Here is a 22733-nt window from a genome sequence, read left to right on the forward strand (position 1 = left end):
AATGAAGTGTCTTTAGCACAGGCTGACTAATGAGCTGGTTACTTTACTGTCCCAATAAGTTTTGTTCTTCTGCATTTCTGCCTTGCTTGTGGATGCTGAGCATTCCTGTATATTCTGCTCCTGGAGGAAAAACTTCCTTGCTTCAGCTGCATTTTTCTGTGTTTTCTATAGTGATTGTGAGGGACAAGGAGGGGGCAGAATGAGTTGAGTAAATTAGACAACTGTTGGAAAAAACGGGGGACATGCAAAATCAAGTGTTCTACTTGCGTAATCTGTTTAACACCGGCGAGCCTCAGCGCCTTGTGGGACACGGGAATAAAAGGAACATCTGTGCAGACCACATGGCATGCTCCAGAGGAGCCCTCCATCCCAGGCAGCTCTGCTCTATTTGCAAATAAAAGCTCCAACCAACATCAAAAAGTTGAGGTGGATCCCAGCTGAAAGGGGAGAACAAATGTTACCACTTGGTGCAATGAGGTTCCCCTCGCAAGCAGACTTTGTGGTCTTTTTTAGGGATTCTTTGGACATGTGTTTCTAATGCAGTTTATTTAAAGGGGGGAAAAGAGAAAAAACGGGGAAAAGGAAAAAGGTTATTTATTTTTGAGAAAATATTGTATATATTGAAGCATTTTAGCTGATCATCACAAGCTGCAGTCAAAATATATTAGGCAGAAATAAGAATAAGGATGTTAGGAGTTTTTTTGGGGGGGTATATTTTGTTTGATTGTTTTTTGGTAGTTTTTTTGTTTGTTTGTTTGTTTCTTTTCTCCTTTTTTTTTTTCTTTTTTTTCCCCCACCTGGATGCAGACATCCTGAGATCCCAAGGTTTTCCTGTCTGATCTTACTCCCTTTATTTTGCTGCTGGTTCTGGTGGCTGATAAACAGCTCCACGGTTAGGCAGAGCCCTGGGGAGCTCCTCTGGCCTCCCTCCCCCAGGACACTCGCCAGAGGGGAGGGTAAACAAGCCAGCAGTACATTTAATTTCCATTTGGAACCTGTTAGAGTGCAAGGACACTTCTGGTTTGGGGCTTTGGGTTTTCTAGACAGGCTGTATTGTTTTTAACAGAGTCATGTATCAGCAAGCCTGGTAATCTTTATCAAGAAGGCACGTATTTTTTAATATGTAAATAGGAAAGGATGGTGTTTCATCTTTATTCCAATGTACCCAGGGTGGCAATAAAGCTTTTTAAATCCCTGTGAAACAGATTGTATATGGCAAAATTAATGCCTCAACTCTCCAAGTATTTTCTCTAAAATATTTGAATTTTTGCGTTTATTATGCCGCTTGTTTAAAATAGCGAGCGATATCAGCCGTGCATTCAAAGCTTAATTGGTGGAACACAGATTTATTCTAATTTAAAACAGTCACTTAAAAACAGTTTTGTATATATGTATACATGGGCACAACTTTTCATACAGTTGTCTGTTTTGGAGCAGTCTCTTAGGCACTGATGTACAAGTTGAACCTGTTTTCTTTTGTGCAACATGGCTTTGAGAAATCATTAGCTAAAACAGGGTTCTGTGGTTCCAGTGCAGTCAGTAAACAGCCTGACATGAGTCGTGCGTGAGATGATTGAAATCCTGCCTTTGATCAGGCCTGGATTGTGCCAGATACAATCCCGAGGTGTGTGTCAATGCATGTGTGGATGTATTCATGTATTGGTGAAAGCTGCTTTAATGAAAATTTGGCCAAGTAGCAAAATAACCTGTTCATCAGCAATTGCCCCAGCAGGATGATGATGGAAGAGCAGCAAAAGGAACTGCAGCCATGTGCTCATCCATGTCACCCTCCCCAGGCAGGGCATGGCTATCTGGAGATGCTTGGGATGGTTCTCCTCCTTTTTCAGTCACATTTGTCATTCCTCTTTTTTTCCTTGGCCCCCTTCTGACTCGTCCTGCTCCTTGCCATCATTTTTTAAGGACTTTTCCTCTGCCATCTGTTTTCTCCTTTAAGCTGGGCTCTGTTCTGGCCTCTGTGGTGTTGGGGGGATGTTTTGCAGCTTTGGGGGGGTTGGTTCAGGTTGCCTGGCCTGATCTGTGTAGCAGTCCCTGACTCGCTCCGGTGGAGCACGGGAATTTCAGATATACTTTCTTGCTTGCTGTTTTCTCCCACTGCACCTCTTCTCATTCCCCTGTGCATACAGGGATGCCTCTGCTGCCTCTCAGGTGTGTCCTGCCCTTTGCAGAGCTCCCTCACACCCAGGCAGCCCTTGGCATGGGGGGCACTTCCAGCCTGTGCCACCCAGGCACTGCTGGCTGTGGTGCTGTTCCTTTACAGCATAAACTCTTGACAGCTCTTCAGTGTATCAGGAACTTCAATGCAGCCAGTTTTGCAGTTTGATGTAGGAATGACGCTTGGGTTCCTTCAGAAGCCCCAGGAGCAGCTGGACCCCAGGGTGGAGATGCACAGAGAGAGGGAAAGGTGAGGGACCTCATGCTGATGAGATGAAGTCCACAGTGATCTGCCCGATTGTCTGAGCTGTGTGCCTCTGCCTTTGAGATTTAAACAGTGAAATATTAAAACTTGTCTTTCAAATCTGCTCAATATTACAAAGATTAATTTTTGTTGGGGGCAGATTAATAGGTTTCCTATTCTGATTAATACAGTGATAATAAAAACGTTGTGATTGCTGGAATTAATGAAGCCCAGATTCCTGTTTCAAGGTTTGATTGACTTTGTACTTCAGTTATGCTAAAGCTGCTGCATCTCATTGCCCCTTATCGAGCTGGTGCCTTCTAAGAATCTGTATGGGAGCAGGGCAGTGCAGAAGGTTTTTGTTAGAGGGCTGCATTGGAAGCCCTGTCAAAAAATCTTTTGGGGAAGATTTGCCAAAAATTGATCAAGGGTTTTGCTCATGTTGCAGCAGTATTAGAGTTTCTGTGTCTTCAACCCAGCGTGCTATTTTTGTGAAAGTTGTGGAAGAGGAGTGGCCAACTCAAATGTGTGGGCACATCATTAGAAGCTTCAATTTGTCAATGCCAGATCGAACTGGAGTGTGTGGGTAGATCATTAAAGGCTTGAGTTTATCAGAACCGATCTATAATCTGTTCCTCTCGCTCCTCCACCCTCCCCCCCAGCAGTACGGGTTGTTTCTCCAGGTTCTCCAGCACTGAGGTCCCTGGAAGTGCCTGAGCTGGCTGTGTGCCCCTGGGCTGTGCTGGGCTCCCTCCTGGCAGGAGCTGCTGTGCTGGGCTCAGCCTGGAGCCACTGGGTTTGGAGGCCACCAGTGGGGCAAGCCCCGGAGCTAATGCCGTGAGAACTCGTGTCTTTGGGAGCTCTCTGCTCCCATTAATCCCAAGGGATTCAAAAGATGCAGGTGGGGCTGGGTGCAGAAAGTACATGGTGATCATGTAGGCTTTGTTCCCTTGGGAAACCTGGCTGAAGAAATGTTTTGTGGAGTGAGGTCAGTTTTTGATGGCGTAAGAAGCATCACTTTTTCCAGGTGCGCTGTCAGAGTTCAGGGCATGCTGGATGGAATGTCTTTGCCTCCTCCCTGCACTACTTCTTATTCCTCAGGTAGGAGCTCTCTAAGCTTCCAGGTCTGCTTGTTTTCACAAGGGTGCCAAGATATTCCTTATGCTGAGGAAGGATGTGAGGAGTGATCTGCAGGTGAGGACAGTGCTTCTGTACACTGCAGCACTCATTTCTGCAGACCACATATATTATTTAGACAATAATTTTGCTTCAAAAGTCTTGAACATTAATTTCTTGAGCAAGCAGTAGCTAAAATGAGCCTCGATTCCTCATCTTTTAAAGAGGGCTCATGATACTTTCCTGCCCTACAGATGTATCATGGATAAAGATTAGTTGAATACTGTGGTGCAGCAGGTCAGCTGGAGAAATCTTGTCCCAACATATGTAGATGCAGCTTTCTGCTCAGCTACAAACCCATCTGCATATCTGTCATCAAGCACAGCAATAAAGAAAGGCTCAGATGTGTGTTTCTGACACTGCTCTGTTGCTTCTCTCAAGTGCTCTGCCCCTCATGAATAAAATACAACCTGTGCAAGATGCAGGTCACTTTTGGTTTGCAAGTATTGCAGAGTCTCTGAGAAAGAAGTCATTTTTAGCATAAATGCTGTTTAAAAACCCCTTTTGGATCTATTTTTATTGTGTAGCACAGTTTTTTAAGAGGGTCACACAGGCCCTATATTTAGATTTCTGAACCCTTGTGATCTTTGAGCCGTTGCGCATTCAGCAAAGAACGGGAGAAAGCCCCAGGGCCAGAGAAGTATCTGGATTTTGTCTTACAAAATTTCATGCAGTTGTTGCTAAGACAGAAGCTTCCAGATGTTCCTCAGGAAGGCTGCAGTGGACTGCCAAAGTAATTAACTCCATGAGGTTAATTTGGGGCCGGCAGTGCTTGCCCCTGTCCTGTCCTGGTGGGTGCAGCCACTGCCTTGGGGATGCTGTTCAGGGTGAGGATTGAGGAATGAAGGGCTCATAAGCACCACAGGTGATTTTTGCTTTCGTGCTTTTTCCTTTTTGAGTGTTTCAAGGTGTTTTTCTCCACTGCAAAGTTGGCTTTGTCCCCTGGGGTTTATGCTGCAGGTCCCTGTCGTGCAGAGGTCCTGGGAGCAGAGGCTCTCCCAGGTGTTGGTGCATTCATTGGGGCAGAGTGTGCCCTTCACCAGTTTGGGCAGGCACCAGAGCTGCTGTTTAAATCCCTTATGGTTTCATAGATGTGATGCAGAACAGCCCTGGGAACACTCTGGTTGTATTTCTGAGCATGAGTTGTTACTCAGTGCAGATACTGTATCAGTGAAGATATTATACATCTTATTTTAAAATACCCTTATTAGTAAAATGGGTGTTTCATTTGTACAGGGAACAGCTTCCTCTGAGCTAAGCTTAAGCTCAATCTGTGTTACTAATAGCTGGGGAAAAAAACATACTAATTGGTATTTCTTAACTGATGTTTGCAAGTTTTGCCTTTCCACCCTGAACATCAAATAGTTTTTATATGTGTTTTTCCTTATCTCAGAGGAAAGATTAATGCTAACAAGAGGTTCTACATTTTATTAAGGTTTAATCAGGATGCAGTGAGTGAAGACAGAGAGTAAATAGTTCAGAAATTCAGAGTGTGTTATATTTTGATAATGCAAAGTAGGTTAAAGTATCTGGATTTTGTGCTCAGTACAATGTTTTCAGGCAGAATGTGGATTTGGATGGTGACACATTTTGGTATTTAGAAGGAACATAAGCTCTCCTGTCGGAGGAGCACGTTGCAAATGTGAAATAAGCATTTGTCTCTAAAAACCTTTCTTAATATTGTAAGCTTTGGTTTTATTTAAAGCCAAATAGAGTCTGCTGTGTGATAGTTTGATACACAGACATGCTTCTGTAATGCTCCCCCCAGCTCCAGCATTTATAACCACCTTTTACTTTCAAAGGAAAACGATAGGCTTTGATATGATTCTAACTGAGTGAAGTTTTAAAACATGTTTTTGTCTTTCAGTCTCCTGAGAACATTTTTTCTGAGTGACTCCAGCTTCCAGACACATTTGCCATGAGAAGGGTTCCAATCCTTTCCTGTATTTGCCCTGAGTCATGAATGGATATGTGTGATGCCTGCAAGTAAAACTGGTGAGTTGTCAAGGCTGAGTTTGCAATAACTCTCACTTAGTCTTTCTTACCAATTATCTTTCCCTCATTTTTTTTCTTCCCTTTTTAATAAGGTGGGAGGGGGTTGTACTGTCTGTGTTTACAGGCAAGTCACCACTATTCTTAAAAAAACCCAAAGCAGCCTTCATTGGCATGAAATAGCAGAAATATCAAATATTACCTATACAGAAAAAAATACTCCTTTCCTTTCTTTCTTCTCTTCATCCCCCCTGAATTCTGTGAACTGTAAGGGCTTTGGTGGTGAAACTGGAGTTCAGTCATGCAGGCAAAGCTCCTGCCCACAGCAAGCCTTGCAGCCAGACAGGATCTAAACCAAGCTTGTGTGGGCAATTCATGTAGTGATGAAATATGGATATGGAGAGGTCTCCTTGCCATCATGTGTCACATGGTGGATTCTCAAAGGAGCCATTGCCAACAGATAAATAGCTCTAGCATTTGCTGCACTTGCATCCCAGTGACAAAATGGTGTCACTGGTACACAGGAGAGCTGTCCTGCAGCGTGTGCTTCACCTTGGTGCTGCTGCCCAGCCTGGGGGACATGGGGACAAAGCCTTCGACAGCCTGTTTTGATCAAGCTCAGGAAGATGCTGGAGTGAGACCCCTCCTCTGTTAAGGGCCAGTTGCCTTTTCTGGTGGGGTTACCCCCCAGGAAGCCCCTGGTCCCTTTTGTGCCATGCAGAAGGTGGTTGTGTCTTTTCCAGCTGTCCCCATCCCCCAGGAACCTGGCATGGGGAGCTTTCCAAGCCCACTCCTCTGACCTGCCTCCTCCTGATTGCCTCTCTTCATAACTGGGGTGAGAGGAGGGGCAGTATTAGTTTGGGAAAACAAGAATCATCTCATTCTGCAGCAAAACTGGGAAGTCTGTGTAAGAAATCTTTCAAACCCAGGAAATCTGCATAATTAAATTGTGTAGGAATTGGGAGCACAAATTGTTTTTTTAAATAAATTCAGGTTTCTATTATATATTTAATATCCCTCTGTGTGTTGGAAAGTGCATTTCAATTCAAAGATTATAAAACCTGAGAAATTCGTACATCAGTGAATTGTGATTTTTTTTTCCTGTTTCCATTTTTTATTTTTTTTTCCAGAGGTAGCATAATTACCATGTCATTTAGCAAAGATTATAATAGCTGCTCAGTTTTTACCGACTGGTATAGTAAACAGTTGAACAAACCCATATGGCAGCTCAAAGTGTGCATAGTGGAGAGGGATTCTTACCATTTCCTTCATGTCTGAATTACCAGCCTCACTGATACAACTGAGATCCCCAAATGGGGACCAATTCCAGACTTCTCCAGTCATGCAAAAATTTCTCACTGCTCTGTCGCATATGAATCAATTGATTTTAATCACGATGGTTAGGTAATTAATTATTTCTTTGTGCCTATAAAGTATGCATGGGAAACGTGGGGTTATATCCAAGGTACATGCCTCAATTTAAAGCACCCTGTGCATTTGCTTAATGCCTCTTTAGTAAATGTAAATAATGCCTGGGGTCAGAATCTCAATATCCAGGTATTGTTAAAGATAGAGGCCCTTCTAAGGCTGGCATGGGTGAAGTGTGCCATCACTGGGTGCTGTGACAGCCCCGTGGCACTGCTGGTAGTGGCACTTTGTGTCTGCTCTCAGGGTGGCAAATGGAAGGACCAGAGGGTTTCAAAGCATCCACTTGAAATACCAGGTTGAATTATGAAGGTATGGAGCTGTGGCCAGCCAGCATCTGGAGTAACGACAAAGTGTTGAAGTAACGTGCCCTCTGGATACCTTCACTATTAAAAAATAAAAGCAATGAGAAGAAGGATTGTTAACTCCCTCCAAATGCTGACTTGAACAAAGAAAAAGACTCACGCTACTCCTCCTAAAATTCACTTACTTCCAGTTATCTTAAAATTTTCATGTCACATAATAGCTTTAAAATACCTTCTGAATGCATTAGACTCTCCAGGTGCCTAGGAAGTATTGCAGAATAATAATACCAAATGACCAAGCATTGAGCATTCCCACTGGAAAGGAGCAGTTGGCCCAAACTGGTGCTTGTGTTCATCTTAACCCTGATGTACGACCAGCCCTCCACCATAATTCTATCAAGAGATGGTAAGTTGCCTAGCAATGTGCTGACTGCAGAGGGTACGTGTCGAGCTAATTCAGTTTTTGTTCTCGTTTTCCTTGAGAGTTCAGCTTAAAGGAGTGATCCTTTCTCCAGCTGCAGCAAGAGCCACTTCTCGGCCGTCTCTCTTGTTCCCCACTCAAGTGTCCCTGGTGATGTCAGGAATTCATTCAGCGCCGTGCACGCCTTAAAGGTTTCCAGCTTATTGAGTAGCCAAATGTGGTTTCTGCTGATTGTGTTGACTGAATACGTAGGGCCTTTCAAAGAGGCAAGGGTTTTATTTAAGGCAGAGAGTTTAGTTGTATACCATTTTATGGCAGGCAAAGGTCACCTGGGGTAAGCAGCCAGAACAGGGAATTGCCTCATTGCAGCCCCTCGGAAAATGAGAGAGAAAGATACAGTAAGAGGTTTTAACAAATTGCTCCTAGTTATGAATTTTTAAAGTCGAGGAGCTGGTGCTGTGTACGTTTTTAAATTGGAGATAACCATGCTTGTAGGATAAATTGAGTTAAGAATGGAACAAATCAAAATAATGGGGTGGTACTAAAAGCCTGGTGGTGCTGCCGGCGGCACTGAGCACCGAGCGGACGGCGCGTCAGGGACCTGCTGTGTCCCTGCCCTTCCCGCACGGATTGTGGGCACCTTTCCTAACTAACAGTGCCCCTCTCCTCCCTCAGTCCTCCCCTCTGGCTCCTGGTTACAGAAAGGGCTGGATTTGCCCTGTGGTGCTTCTGGTGATAGCCAGGGAGCAAGAGCCAGAGGGGTTTGTCTGTGGAGCAGGGGTGGGTTTCCCAGGTTGTGCTAACCCAGCTGGGTGTCAGTGGCGTGGGGGCAGCTCCAGGAGCCCAGCCTGGCATCCCCTGGCACAGTTGCTCAGAGGGAGAGGTGGCAGCAGCCCCACATTGTCACTTGTGTCCTTGCAGGATCTCCCTTGCTCCTTGTGGCATCAGTGGCTCCAGAAAGACTTTGTTTTTCTGAAACTTTTCTGTCCATGGAACTTTCTCTGTGGCAGGGGGAGGAGAGAAGAAGTAATTTTAACAATTTAATAAAGTACATAATGTAAGTTTTATAAGCTGGTGTGAATGCTCCTAAGTATTTTGGTCTTTTTTCATAACACAATGAACCTAATATTGGTAAAAATACAGATCTTAGCTGCCACCATAAAGAGAGGCTAGATTTAATAAACAGTTATGAATGTTGGCAGCTGCCTATCAGATTGTATAACATCGGCTATAGCACATGAAGACAGTGTCAACTTACATTTTATCTCAGAAGTATTTTCAAAGCATTTATTTTGCTTTCTCTTGAGTCCTTAACCTAATTCAAGTTATATAATTGGCGGAATATTTTTCCACACCGCTAATTGGCTGGGTGCCAGCGTGGAAACCATTGTATGACTTGATGATGATCAGGAATTAACATGACATTTGCGTGGTGGTAATGGAATACATTAGTAATGTAATTCATGACTGTAAGAAAGAGACCATCATCTCCCACCTCTGATCAGCAGGAGGGGCTGGGAGGATGATGAAATGCTCCCAGCAGGCACCTCACAGCAGTGGCTGGCCAATCTCGATGTCAAATTTAGTTTTAAATTCTTCAGACAAAGCTGTAATGCTTACCAATTAATTACTACAAATGTCAATTAAAAATCTACCAAATAATGCAGTAAGATTAAATTTCAATTAAAAAAATTACATTTAACAAGGAAGATACAACATTATTTTAATGAATTCTGCTGAAGGTGACAGTTTATCTAGATATATTTATACCGTGTAGGTGGATCTAAATTCATTGGATGATGTTAACCATGTTACTCAGTGTACATATTAGTTTTGAAAATTATTTCGACTTTGGCTATGTCCTGGAGGAGCTGGGGCATCAGAGGGCTTTTCTCATCACCAGGAGAAGGGGGAATTTCACACCTTCTCAGTAAAAAAAATCTTCTCACACCTAAAATGAAGGCTTTAGTGCAGAATTCTGTCCTGACCAAATTTGTGGTATTTTTTATTGCTTTATATTTAGAAAAGCAAATAGAGCATTTTTGTTGTGGTAATAGAGCAAGCCCTGACTTTTCTATGTCTATAATGATTTTTTTGGGACAGCTTTTCAAGTAACCTGTTTTATCATACAAATAATACCTATTATTCTAATAAATCACATAGCAGGAAAAGATTTTGCTTTGACAAGGTGTTAAAGTCCTGAACAGAGCTTTTATCTGCAAGGCTTTGCCCTAGCTGGGTAGAGGTTGTGAATGGATAATTAAAATCTCCTCATTCAAACTTGAGATACTTGAAGGGATATTTTGAACCAGCAGAAATGTTGTGGGGTGTGTGAAGTTTGCAGGTGTGTGTGCCACAAACTCTTGTAAAGCACCTGTACCTCTCTAGATGCAGAGAGCAAAGTGGGACCCGTAGCTGAAATTCTGGGTGGCAGCAGCTTTGTTCTTATTGCTCAGGGCAGTTTTTGGGCTGATGGAGATGGAGGTGCTTTAGGAAGGCATGAGTGCCTGCAGTCTCCAACACGGCACAGGGGCAGAGCCGGGCAGTGTAAGTGGCTGTCTTGGTATTAAAGTATTTATGAGATCTGAAAAATACTTTATCAGCTTCCTCAAACTTCTTTACTGAGAGCTTTTATTATGTTTTCACACCGTCACGTCTAGGTAAGAGGGAAGACATAATTGAAGAAGCAGATTTTCTGTGTCAAGCCAGCATGGAAAGAGGTCCCTCTCAGGGACCAGAGGCTCCTTTTCCTTGGCACTGTTGTGTCTGGAGCTATCAAATTTCAGCAGGTTTTAACTTAAAATAAAATATAGAAAAATACAGTGTGCATGTAGAAAATCAGAGAAGCCAAACAACTGCTCATGGCAGGTTGAAGTAGTGATAGTCTCTTTAGTAGACAGGTCCCTTAGATGCTGCTCAGGCTTTACCCATTGGTGGGTGAATGCAGCAGGCATGATCTGTCTCACTGCTGCAATTCAGATACCTCTGGGTATTGGTAACAGCTTTACAGGATCATAACTGCTTTGTGCTATTATCTGATAAAACTATCACCAGCAGGAGATGGGAGACAGCCTTTTTTTTTCCTATAAGGGCCTCAGAAATGGATGATGTGGAAATGTAAGAGCAGTGGAAACATTCTCTCACCAGTCCTCACAGACAGAAAGGTGATGGAGAGGAACTTAGAGCAAGGCAGAATCATTTCCTCACCAGCAGCCAGAAAGCTTTAAACAAGGAGGCAGAGGGGGAAGAGTGGGAGCACATAACACCTTTCTGCCAGGAGATAATGGTGTGAGGAGCTTGTGGGTTTGGGGCACCCACTGGTCAGACAATTAGGTGGCAGCTGGAGCTCCTGCTCTTAAAAACCCATCTTTGCAGGGGCTTTCAGCTCTACACAGGACCAGTCATTTTCTGATTTGAGTCCCTGGAGGAAGCTCTTGCTCTGGCTGTTGTTTGAGAAGAGGTAATAGTGCACAGCAGGAAGAGAGCACCTTCTGTATCCCAGGTTCTGCTGCTCTCATGAGGAGCTTGTGCCCATCCCAAGCACTCTTGGTATCTGGGCTCCTCCTTGGGGTGTCCCACAATGAAACCTGTGCCCATCCCGAGCATTTGAGGTGGTGTCTGGTCTCCTCTAGATTTCCTACAGGTGAAATTTTTGCCTTTGGTACGGAAATGCTTCTCTATTTCTGTAAGAGTTGGCCAAACACCTTGAAAGAAGAGTCTTTGTTTTTGGAGAAAATACTTATATCTCTTTGGGTTTTTCCTTTTTTTTTTCCTTAGTGTAGGGTTATGTCAGCTATGTTACTTTGAGGGAACACTGAGCTGGGGGAGGAAACTTAAAAAAGCTGCCCTCATATTGCCAGTTTATTCCCAGCTTTCATCCACTGATTTACATGCCATCTGAAATAAAAATACCCAGACTTCAGTAGTTTGTTTACCTTTGCTGGTTTCACTGTGGGGCGACCCGAGGAGATGCAGGAACTCTTCTGGCTCTGACATTTGCATGAGCTGTGAGGCTGGGTGAGAGGAGACAGACACTGTGCAAAGGGAAAAGGCAACAGGGTTTATTAAGTTTTTGTCTTACCCTGGTTTATAATATTTAGACAAAAGCAAATATCTCCAGGGAGGCCTTGTGAAATGAGAGACCAGAGGAAGCTCTGTGAGCTGATGGCAGGTTCTGTCCTCATCAGGTGGGGTTGGGTGGTGGGATGGTGAGGAAGGGGCTGCCAGGGTCAGGCACATAGGGGGGTCCTGGATTGCTGCAGGAGGAGGATGTGGACTTAAAGCACTTGTGTAGGACAAAGTCTTTATACTGTCATCATGACAGTGCTCCGGTGGGGAACAGCCTGAAATGCTCTTTGTCTTCATTAATACTTCTTCCCAGCAGAGCCTTAGGAGATTGTTCTCATGTTCAGATACACAAGGAAACCGAATATAGAGTTGTTTGTCATGAAAATCCCATCTATATACAGCGGCTGTAAAATCCCAGATGCTGAGCGCGGAGGGAGGCTGCTCTGTCATCAGCCAGTCGAGGGGAGAGTTGACTGTAAAACTGGGCTGTAATTCCCTCTTGACAGGGGTGTGGTGGTTCTGTCTTCAAACAACTTCAAGAGCCTGCCCTGCCAAGCCTTTATGGATTTTGTTCTCACAAGCCAGGTAATGGATAAGTCTGAGCAAGGAGATGGATACAGATATAGATATATATGAAAGGAAGACCTTTGCTCTGGGAAAATATCCATCATTGCTTTTTAAAGTTTGGTTCAGGATTTCAGTGCAGAGCATCTGAAGCGTTTGGGGTCTTTTTGTTGCAAAGGAGGTGCCGTGGGCCTGGGGCTGCTCTTGACAGCTCCCAAGCACTCAATATCCCCTTGATTCCAGGGCAGCAGGATGTGACCCTCACAGAAAGACAGATGGCACTGGGGAGCTTGATGCTTATTGTTTTCAGCAGAGCTCTACTGGAACCAATAAAATTGCCGCCACCACTGCTCGGAGCAAAAGTGGCTACAGCTGAACAAGAGACACAAAATTATCAATTAAAAAAGACATCGCCAGGCCCATTATTTTACTGTTGAAAAAACATCCTCCTTCCCAGTCTTGTTTTTTCCCCACATGGAGTGAATCTTTGGGATATTAATGATCCACTGTCATGTTTGTTTAACATATTTTTTTGGCAATGCCTTTTTAGGGTCGAAGCCTGAAGTTTTTCTCCATGTGTTTCAGCTAGGGAAAACTCCCAGTGTCTCAATGGGGCCTCTTCTGAAACAAATGAAGACTAATTCTTCTCAACTTAATTGGGAATTTCATCTGAATAAACAGAGAAAGGCCCGGGCTTTGTTTATATAAAATATCATGAAATGCTGTTCTGCTGAGCAGCTGAATTGCTGCTGGCAGGCTGGTTCTCACCCATGAGATTTCTCATGAAATTGGTGGCCAGAGCCCTCCACAATGGCTCAATTCTCACATGGACCACCACGACCCCATGGTTTTCCTGCCTTATCCATTGCTTTTCCTGGATCACTGCAGGCACTTGAGCACAGCTTGGGAGCTAAAGACAGTGTCATTTTGGGAGATTTGGCCTTAACCTGAAATTTCCATGTTTTTGTGGGTTTAAGTCAAACCTTAATACTACTTCAGCATAATGTTTTTGTGGTTTAATGTTCTTACAGTTTTTTACAGTGTTTCTTTTAAATTCTGTCACTGAAGTGTATGAGAGTTGACAAGTGTAAATATGTAGTTAGACAATTTCAAAAGTGTATTATTTACTGATCGACCATAATGGCTCCAAAGGAACCATTATACTCAATCATATCATGTCACTCTGTGGCACTTATTATGATGGTAATATGGATATGCATATTATTTTTTTTTTAAGCATGAGAAGCATTATTGTGCATGTGTAAAAGCTGTTTTTAATTGTCAGCAATGCTCTGAGCTTTTTTTAATACCAAGAATTTAAACCACCTATGGCTACCAGCTTGCAAATTGTAGAAGCAAAAATCCATGTCTTTAGGAGGATGGAAAAAGCCATGCTTGACATTTACAGCAATGTAACTGTGCATCTCCTTAATATGGCTCTTTTATAGCTTTGTTAGATCTGAGGGCAACCTAGAACCCTAACCTGAGAGCTTGGCAGGTAAAAGCTTTCCATTTTATCTCTGCAGCTTTCATCTGCTCCTGTAAGCTCTTTCCCTGACTTCCTAATTGTGTTTGCAACATTAGCAAATGGGCGGTCTGAAAATACCACGCAGTACAAGTCATGTTAATTCAGGGACCTTTTTTCTTTAAGGTGTCACAGAAGATGTCTTTTTGTTGCACCGGAGCAGAGAGAGAAGGAGAGAAGGCAGAATGAGAGCAGAATGTGAACACTGAACCATGTAAAATAAAAGAAAGAGACAAGCAGAGAGCTGGGAGGGCTAAATATGCTCCAGCCTTTCTGAAGAGCTGGTTTCAGGAGAGAGAGAGGAGAGAGAGAGAAAGGGAGGGAGGCAAGAGAGCGTAAGCAGGAGCTTGCTTGCTAGAAAATGTCTTTTGTAGAGAAGATGGGAGGAGAGTTTGAGTTTTAGTGACTGGAGGTGAGGAGCTAAGGTGCGAATTTGGCATGGCGCACGGCAAATCGATCGCGGAGCAATAATTAGAGAGAGGAGGAGGAATCAGAAGTGTTTCTTAACTTAGAAACAAGGATGTGACTGGCTGCTGGCTGTTGCTACTTGGAAGCAGGTAAAAAAGAGAGGAATCTGCTGGGCAAAGTCCCCACCGCAGAAGACACAATGAGGGTGAAATCCAGCTTGTGGTTGTTGAAGAGAGATGTGGGAAAGGAAAATCCAGTGTTGTCCAAGAGGTCTGCATTGCCCAGCAGGGCAGTGACCCCTCTGCAGGAGCTGTTCTGGTGCTGAGTCCTCCCTGGGTGTGCCAGTGGGAAAACCTCCCACTGGAAATGCATTTTGCTGCAAATATGGAAGATTAACCATAAGATGCTAGAGTGAGCCAAATTTGAGTAGTTCAGGACAAGAAGGACATGTGGGCTTGAAGTGGTAACAGCCAGATTTCCTTACAATAGTTTTAAAATGAATAAAAGTAACAAGTTTTTGTGGTTGGGTTTTTTTTTGGGGGGTGCTTTTTTTGGGGATTTTTTTGTTTATTTGGGTTTCTGTTTTTGTTGGGGTTTTTGCTAATTCTGCAGTAATTTTAACCTTGGCTCTCTTTCTGAAATTGTATTAAAGTTGTTCTCTTTTGAAATACTGAGCAAGAAACATAAAAACAAATAAATGTACTCTTAGTATTTCTGCCCTTGACCTACATAAACAGCTGTATAGTCAGACTCAGTCTTGTATTTGTGAAAAGTCTGGGGCAACATAATTTTTGAGTTGGTTCCTGGTTAGAAAAGTTACTTGCTGAAGTCTCATCACTCAGAACATGAAATATTGGTGTTTCTGCTGGGATCATTACTTTAATATTCTGAATAAATTGTATAACTGCCGATTTGTTTAAGAGGGTGGAATTTATGAAGCTACAGTGCATTTGTACACACACATGCACTAGCACACAACACTTGTTGATGATTCAGAGAAGGAGTAGAGTAATTCAGCTCTTGGACTGCCTCACGTGTGATTGGCTTCCTTTCTGGGGGACTTATTTTAGGGAAAAATCAATGTCAACTGAAAAACATTCCATTCTGAAAAGACAAAAATTCCCCTACTTGTGAAAATGTGTCTTGGCAGCTGATTTAACTTATGATACAAGATTTAACACTTTTCACTAAACATGAATTTTTTACCATGGCAACAGCTACGTTACGGGCCACATGTTGGAGACTTGCATGTTGTTGCAGAAACTTGTAGCCCTCCACATTTAGCTGAGTCCTTGTTTCCACCAGCAGAAGGAGCCCACTCCTGCAGCTGTTTTGGGCACAGATCTCCTGGTGGGGCCCGTGGGCATCCCCCTAACCCCAGCAAGGTGATGTGTACTCTGGGTGACGTGTAGGCAGAGCACTTGATGACAGAATAAGCCAGTAAAACTCATGGTTTAGCCTCCAGTTTGTCTTTCCAGTGGTAGGGTGGGAAGAGCTTTCTAAGAATCCCACTTCTCCAGATTCTCTCTTCCCTGTACCCCTCCCCATCACCCTTCAGACACAGGCAGCTCAACCCCACTTTGCCACGTGCAGCAGCAGTTCTGCTGTGTCCCCCAGCCCAGCTGCTCCTCCCATGTCCCCTGCTCCTCTCTCAGCTCCTTGTCACCTCTCATTTGCTCTGGAGTGGCTTCTCAGGCGACGTTAATTGAATCATGCTCATCAGGGACTCCATAAAAGCGTGACAGGCGGGATGGAGCCCCCCAGATGGCAGCCCTTGAGGAGAGGGATGTGTGCCTGGGCTGGGCCGGTGATGGGCTGGAGCCTCTGCAGCAGCACAAAGTTCCTTCTTCTGGAACTGTGAGAGGAGCAGGCCAGTATGAACAAAGGGATTGAGGCTGGGTTTTGTCCCTCAGATTGAGTAAAACTGAAAACCCTAGCTATGAAGGGCTAGGTGCCAAACAGTAAGAGAATTTAAGTTTATAGGTAATTGCAAACATCTGCAGGTACCTTGAGTAGGAGCAGGTTTATTAAACCTTAAAAGTTAGGAAGAGTATAAATTCTCTTGGTTTAGGACAAGGCTAACAAAGGGTTAGGCAGAAAGTCCTGTTTCCAGAGGTGAAAACTCTCAGTTCAGGTGTTTCTTGTACCTTTCTCTGAAGTGTCTGGTCTTGGGAATTGCTAAGCAATGACCAAGCACGTTAATGTGCCTTTCTGAGCACTGCTGGGACCTTTGCCCTTTTTCTTTCATGCAAAATAGCCCAATTTAAATGAAACCAGCTATGCAAAGCAGAAGCTTGACATGGTGGGGATACTTGTCCCCATCAGTTCTGGGCTGTGGTGGCACAGTGAAGGTTGTCCTCTACACACCCAGTTCTGCTGGTCCAGTGTCCCCAGAACAGCTTCTTCTCTTGGCTGTAAGACTGGTTTAAATCTGGCCTTTACTTGGTGTGAATTCTCCAAGCTGTGCTGGTCCAGAACTTAAATAATTTGTTCTCTTTTTAGCATCATGTCTTTTAAAGGTGTTATATTTGTTTCCATTTAGCGTTAAAATAAAATTAAATAGCTTTGCTTTGTAGATGTAATAGTGTACAAATATATCTATTTTTAAATCCTTTTAGCCCATGTCTATGTGACTAAGAAAAAAGCAGCAGAGTAGGGGCCTCTGATTTTTGTTTTACTTGAATCAAACACCCTATTGGGATTTCAATTATAAGTGAATGTTACACTTGTTTGTTACTAAGGTGACTACAGTGTCAAGGTTATGTGGATGTTGTACTATTATAAATGCAGAAATGATGCAAAAAAGAAAAATAGTTGTGTTGGCTAAAAATCTTCTTATTCCTATAGCATAAAGTTGCACACTGTCCTACATTTCAATTCTTGTTCTATTAAATTACCTGTTTAATAATTTGAATCCAGTGTTATTTTTGTATTATATTGCAAATGTGTGACTGTGAGGTTATTTTTAAGATATATTTATTAAGGGAATGAATACAATAAGACAAGTCATTGCAGCCCACATGCAGTTCCTTGACTTCTCATTTTATGATGTTTCAATTGCATATGATTACCGAATATAAGTTTTAACTTTTATGGGGGTTCATTAGAGATGCAGCTGTGTAGAGAGAAATTCAGTGGAATCTGATCATTTTTTTAAGCTCTGAAAGTGTAGTGAGATGGAGCAGCTTGATGGAGCATAACTCAAACTTCTGACTTGGATGTTGAGGGCACAAATTGCGGGGTCTTCAACGGCTTAGCAGGGCTGCAGTGGAAGTTTGCTGCTGATGGGAGAGGTCTGTGTGTTTGGGGTGTGGTAGACCAGAGCATCTCAAATGAAAGGCCTTTTTTTTTTCTGGACAGGGCAAAGAGAAGAGGGGGTGTCCTTGCTTGGAGCCGGGATTAGCATGAGATGCTTTTTGCTCCTGTGGGAATCAACACTCTGGTGGAGAAATATGGTTTCAGTAAATCCATGGTGTTTTCTTCTTAATAGAGGAGCTAAGTAAAATGAACTTCTCAAAAATCAATATTCTAAGCAATCTTAGTGAGCAAGTGCTGAGAAAACAACTTTTGGGGCACATTTAAAGGAATAGATGTAGTAAATGAGTAAATTTACCCCGTGGTTAAATGCTGCAGTGCTTTGTGTGAATACTAAACAGGAACATGTCCCATCAAGTACAGTTTCTCCATAATTTATTAGCATAATATGTTTGTTTTAAATGCATAGGAATGTAAACATTTATAATGGAATGATCATGCCTTTTAGCAGAAAACTGTTCAAAACTATTAGTGCCATTAGCTTTGGGGAAAAGTTATTTCATGATATAGATGATTTCTTTCCAAACATCAACTCTCATAAAGTTGCAAATCCAGATCCAGAGAAAGGCATGGGAGAAAGTATCACGGGTGACTTGAATGCAAGACTCCAAAAATCTCTTATTTGTGATTAAAGCTGTGGCTGGGCCTCATGTCCTTGCTTAGTTTTAACTATTTGCTGCTGCTGGCTTCTCCAGGTAGGGCCTTGCGGGGTGGAAGAGCTGGATTTGCCTTACTTCAGAGCAGAAAATAGCTCAGCTTTATTGGGAACCTGGTTCTTGCCTGTGGGGGGAGAGAGGAGGGAAGGGCAGAGGCAGTGGGGAGCACGGGTGCTGTGGTTCCATTCTGATGTAGAACATCATCCCCAGAAAAATGGTGTTCCTGGGCCATGCCTCCTCCCACGGCGAGGGAAAACAGATGAAAAGCAATGAAGCACACAATTACATAATGAAAAACAATAAAGTGCATTTTCTAATATGTACTACTAGTGACCAGATAACTTTATTAAAAAACCAAATGTAATTGCATTTCCAAGTATTGCTCTGTGTGATAAACTCCAGGGAAAAAACTGACAAACAACTTAGAAGGAGAAGACTTCTTGTTTAATATAAACCTCAGACTTTGAAGTGACACATAGCAGGGAATAAATGTCCATCATCTATCAAATGAGGTTTGAACGGTTTAGGTCACACTAGACAAACACTTCTCACCCTAAAACCTTCTTTTCATCTTCATTCATCAACAACACCTTAAGCTTGTGCCCCGCTTTTTCTTTTCCACTCTCTCAAAAAACAATAATCTACTTGATGCCAACAAATCACTCCTGGCTGGCACCCGTTGGGCGAGTTATGAGCTGTGGCTGCTGCTGCTCCCTTCGGAGCTGCCTCCTGTGCAGGGAGGAGAGGGGGCTGCAGCTTTGGGAAGAGGAGGAGGGAGAAGTGCTGCAGAAATGGTGGCTGTAGACAAGGGAGGCAGTGAGCAGAAAGAGCTGAGTGAGGTAAGAGACGTAACTGGCAAGGAGGATTCCTGTGTGGCAGGTCCTTTTCCTGAGCTGGAGATGGGAACCAGTGGCTCTGCTGATGTGTATCTCCGAAACAGCCTGGTTTGGAGCCTTAAAACACAAAGGCAAGCCTCCATGGGCAGGCTGGAGAGGTTTGCTCTCTTCTGAAGATTCCTCAGGCTGCCCTGGTGGGTGCTTAGACCCAGAAGCTCATCTTCAATTTGCTTTCTTAGCCTCAGGCTAACTTACATCGCTGTGCCTTGTAATTTGTTCCTGTTGCCTCCTCTGAAGTCCTTGGCTGGGCTGTGCATGAGGTGCTCAAATCCCATTTTCTACAAGGAAACTACCTCTCTTACACTAATCCTTGTCCAAAAACTCCTAATTTTGATTCTTAGCCTGTTCCATTTTATGGGACTCCTCTTGGATTAGTTTCCCTATTGCACAGTTCCACCCCCTTGCACTGTTTGCTTGTTCCTTCCTCACTGGTTCTTTTTTATTTCAAAGATACTTTTCTGACTCCATCCCCAACTGCCTGGAAGTGATTTGTTGAGCAGCTCAGTCCCCTGGTTTTCAGAGGCCACAGACTGTTTTCTCTTGTTTTCTGCCTTCCTCCTTTTTTTCTTCTGTGGTTCTGGGGAACAGTCTGGCAGACACAGCTTCCTCACAACCACTGGTTGATGTTACTCTCTGTGACTGCAGGAGATGTGAGCGGCACCAGAGATCTGCTCTAAGGCAGAATTTTGTGTGGAAATTTCAAGGAGAACTCGGGAGGCACAGACAATCTAGGGGAGAGAATTCAGCATTTTGATTGCAACATAAGTTGATTTTTATCCCTCATCTCCATTGTAAACATTGCTTCATCTTATTCTAGTGTGGGATTTGGATGGTGCCACCGTCTCTGGTGTTGTGGCCCAGCATCAGGGACCATGGTGGGGAGGTCTGTCACCCACCCAGCCCATCTTTGGCATCTTGGAGACTCTGTCCCATGCTCAGCACCCTCTGGACACATTCTCAGGGGAGTTTTGGGTATCATTAACCTTCGAAATTTGTCACAGTGATGTAAAATCCTCAGGGTATGGCTGGTGGTGGGGTGGGGGAGCTCCAGGTGATCGGGGGGATCAGGAAATCTGCAGCCTCATTAATGAGGGAAGGAAGATTCACCCATTTGTGGGAACTGGTCACACATCATGGAGTATCACGGAGTAAGCCAATTTCCTACCCCAATACCTTCTTTTCCACTTCTCTCCTTCGCAGTTTGAAAACCATAAATCACCTATTGAAATATGTTTAAGGAGAAGAATATTTTCCCCTGCATTCCCACTTAATGCTTTGTAGCGAGTGCAGTTGGGATCATTCATGTGCTAAAGCAAGAGAAAAATTCCTCTTTGATACTGTGTCTTCATTTTAGACAGTTTCCTCTTTTACTCAGTTCTTAGATGATAATTCTGAGTCCTTAGATGCTGCTCATTCTGTCACAAAAAGAAAATGCAAAACAGGATATTTTAATATTAGTAATAATGAATGTTTACATGATTAGCTCAATTACTTTGTTCAGTTTGACATTTTGTCATTGTGGACCTGTCTTCCTCTCTCTTTTAAAGTGCATTAGTAGTGATGGGAAGAGCAGGGGTGGGGCTGTGATCTGGGTCTTGCTGAGCATTTCCCTGGAAGGAACAGGGATTCTTACCCCTTACAGCACCTACCACCTCAGGGAGACTTGCCAACACATCTTCTTGCCCTGGACTGTTGGGGACACTTATTTGAACCTCATTAAAATACAAGTCTTTGAGAAGTTTTATCCTAAAATTATATATTTTGCTTGTACAATGAAAAAGATGCATCTTCCCTATGGCCCTTTAAAGTCTGCACAAGACTGGGTCATTCACTGGTCTAGAAATTCTCCTTTGTGAATCACCTCTGTGTTGTAAAGATGAATTGTTCATCCAACCAGTAATTGCTGTTGTCTGACACATCTATTTTACAGATTTTGGGTGTACGTAGTTAGGAAAAATACTGCTCTGCAAAGATGGTTTCTAGCCAAAAAGAAAAAGAGAGTTGTGGAGGTTCTGGTGATATTGGAAAAAAAACCACCTCAGTGGGTTTTGTTCTTGGTGTTTTTGCTCAAAAGAAGCAGCAAGGATAACTGTGTTAACTGCAGGGTGCCACTGAATGATCAAGAAGCTGAAGGAATGGCTTGTTTTCCTGTTATGTCACTGCTTTGGCTTTCTCATTCTTGTTCCTCTGTTTCTTCAGAAAGGCCCTGCAGCCTGCAGATAACAGAAATTAAATTAGTATTGATAAAACATTAGACACTCCTATTAATATTGACAGTCTGTCGATACTGTTGTGCTACTTTTGTAATACGGGATGTTAACGGGTAATACTTTAAATAAAAACACACTAATCTTATAATCACTGAACATGTAGCGGGGTCTGGGCTTGGCTCACTCCTCCCCTGAGCTCCCCCAGCCCTGCCTGCCAGCCCTGCCTGCCTCCAGCTCCCCTTGCAGCCCCCGAGGGTCAGGAATGTTTTTCCCTTTGGGCTGGACCCCACATCTGGGGAGATGCAGAGGTGATGGCTGTAAAGCAACGTATCAGTTGTAAAGCAGGGATAGGGATGGGAATGGAGGTGGAACCCACCTCCCCATGGCTTTGAGGGTGCTGGGGTTGGTTTGGAGACTTGTGTGTGCACTGCACTGAGCTCTGCAGGTGGGTGCAGTCTGACTGTGGGGTCAGTCCCAGAATAATGGAGTTTTAGTCCTGTGGTTGTTCATGGTGTTTGATGGGGCACTGCCCTCCCTGGCTGCGTGTGTCCACAAAGTTTGGGGCAGGAGGCAGCACAGGGATGACTTCAGGTTCTGATGCAAGGCAGCAAACCACAATTCCCTGTTGGACCGTGCTGGCTGAGCGTGCAGGGGGTGAGAATACGTGAGGTCAAAGCAGTGCCCTTAATCTGTGGTTCTTGTCCTAATACTTAGCACATGTTAGCAGCTCCACATTTCTTGTGAACTTTTTTTTTTTTCCTTTTAAGTCTATCATGAAAATCACCATGTTCATCAGAGCTAAAGTTATTTGTTTAATGGCCTAAAAAATACGCATTAAACAATAATGATTACTTTGGTAAACACAGATGTCCTTGTATTATGCGGTGGGTTTTGTACGCGAATTTGTACATGTCTGTGAAACCGAATTTGCCATCTACCTTGAAAAATGGGAGCCACAGTCCACGTTAATTGCTGCTCCCTGAGCCCCCCGCTCCACCTGCTGTGCTGCTGCAATCTCCTGGTGCAGTGCTGAAATCCCTGGAGCACGAGGACGGGCTCAGCCACGGGCAGGTTGGCACTTGCAGATGTGTGCCCATCGTGGGAGGCAGCAGGCAACAGTCCTAACTTCTGCCTCTTTGTTTTCCAACTCCGAGGATATTTTTAAAAGGGGGAGGGAAAACCCTTTATCCTGCTGAAAACCATCTAGTGATGATCAGTTATTCACCACATTATTAATGCTTATTTGGACGTTGCTTGGACTGCTGGGTTTAGCAGCTTCCCCGTTATGTATTGAATAAAATGAAATGCATGTCACAACAGCGGTGCTATGATGCTGACAACCGTCCTTGGCTGTGC

General features: G+C 43.6%; 1 protein-coding gene across 3 annotated transcripts in view; it reads left to right on the plus strand.

Moving 5' to 3' along the window:
• The window catches only part of FOXP1 (forkhead box P1), a 371654-nt gene that overhangs the window by 39267 nt on the left and 309654 nt on the right, over positions 1–22733 (plus strand). For all 3 annotated transcript variants that reach the window (XM_066557818.1, XM_066557819.1, XM_066557822.1), the window contains exon 2: positions 5460–5587. The gene's annotated coding sequence lies outside the window, so the exon portion shown is untranslated. The remainder of the gene's footprint in view (positions 1–5459; positions 5588–22733) is intronic.

Source organism: Molothrus aeneus, chromosome 12 (assembly GCF_037042795.1).
Source record: "Molothrus aeneus isolate 106 chromosome 12, BPBGC_Maene_1.0, whole genome shotgun sequence".
NCBI lineage: Eukaryota > Metazoa > Chordata > Aves > Passeriformes > Icteridae > Molothrus > Molothrus aeneus.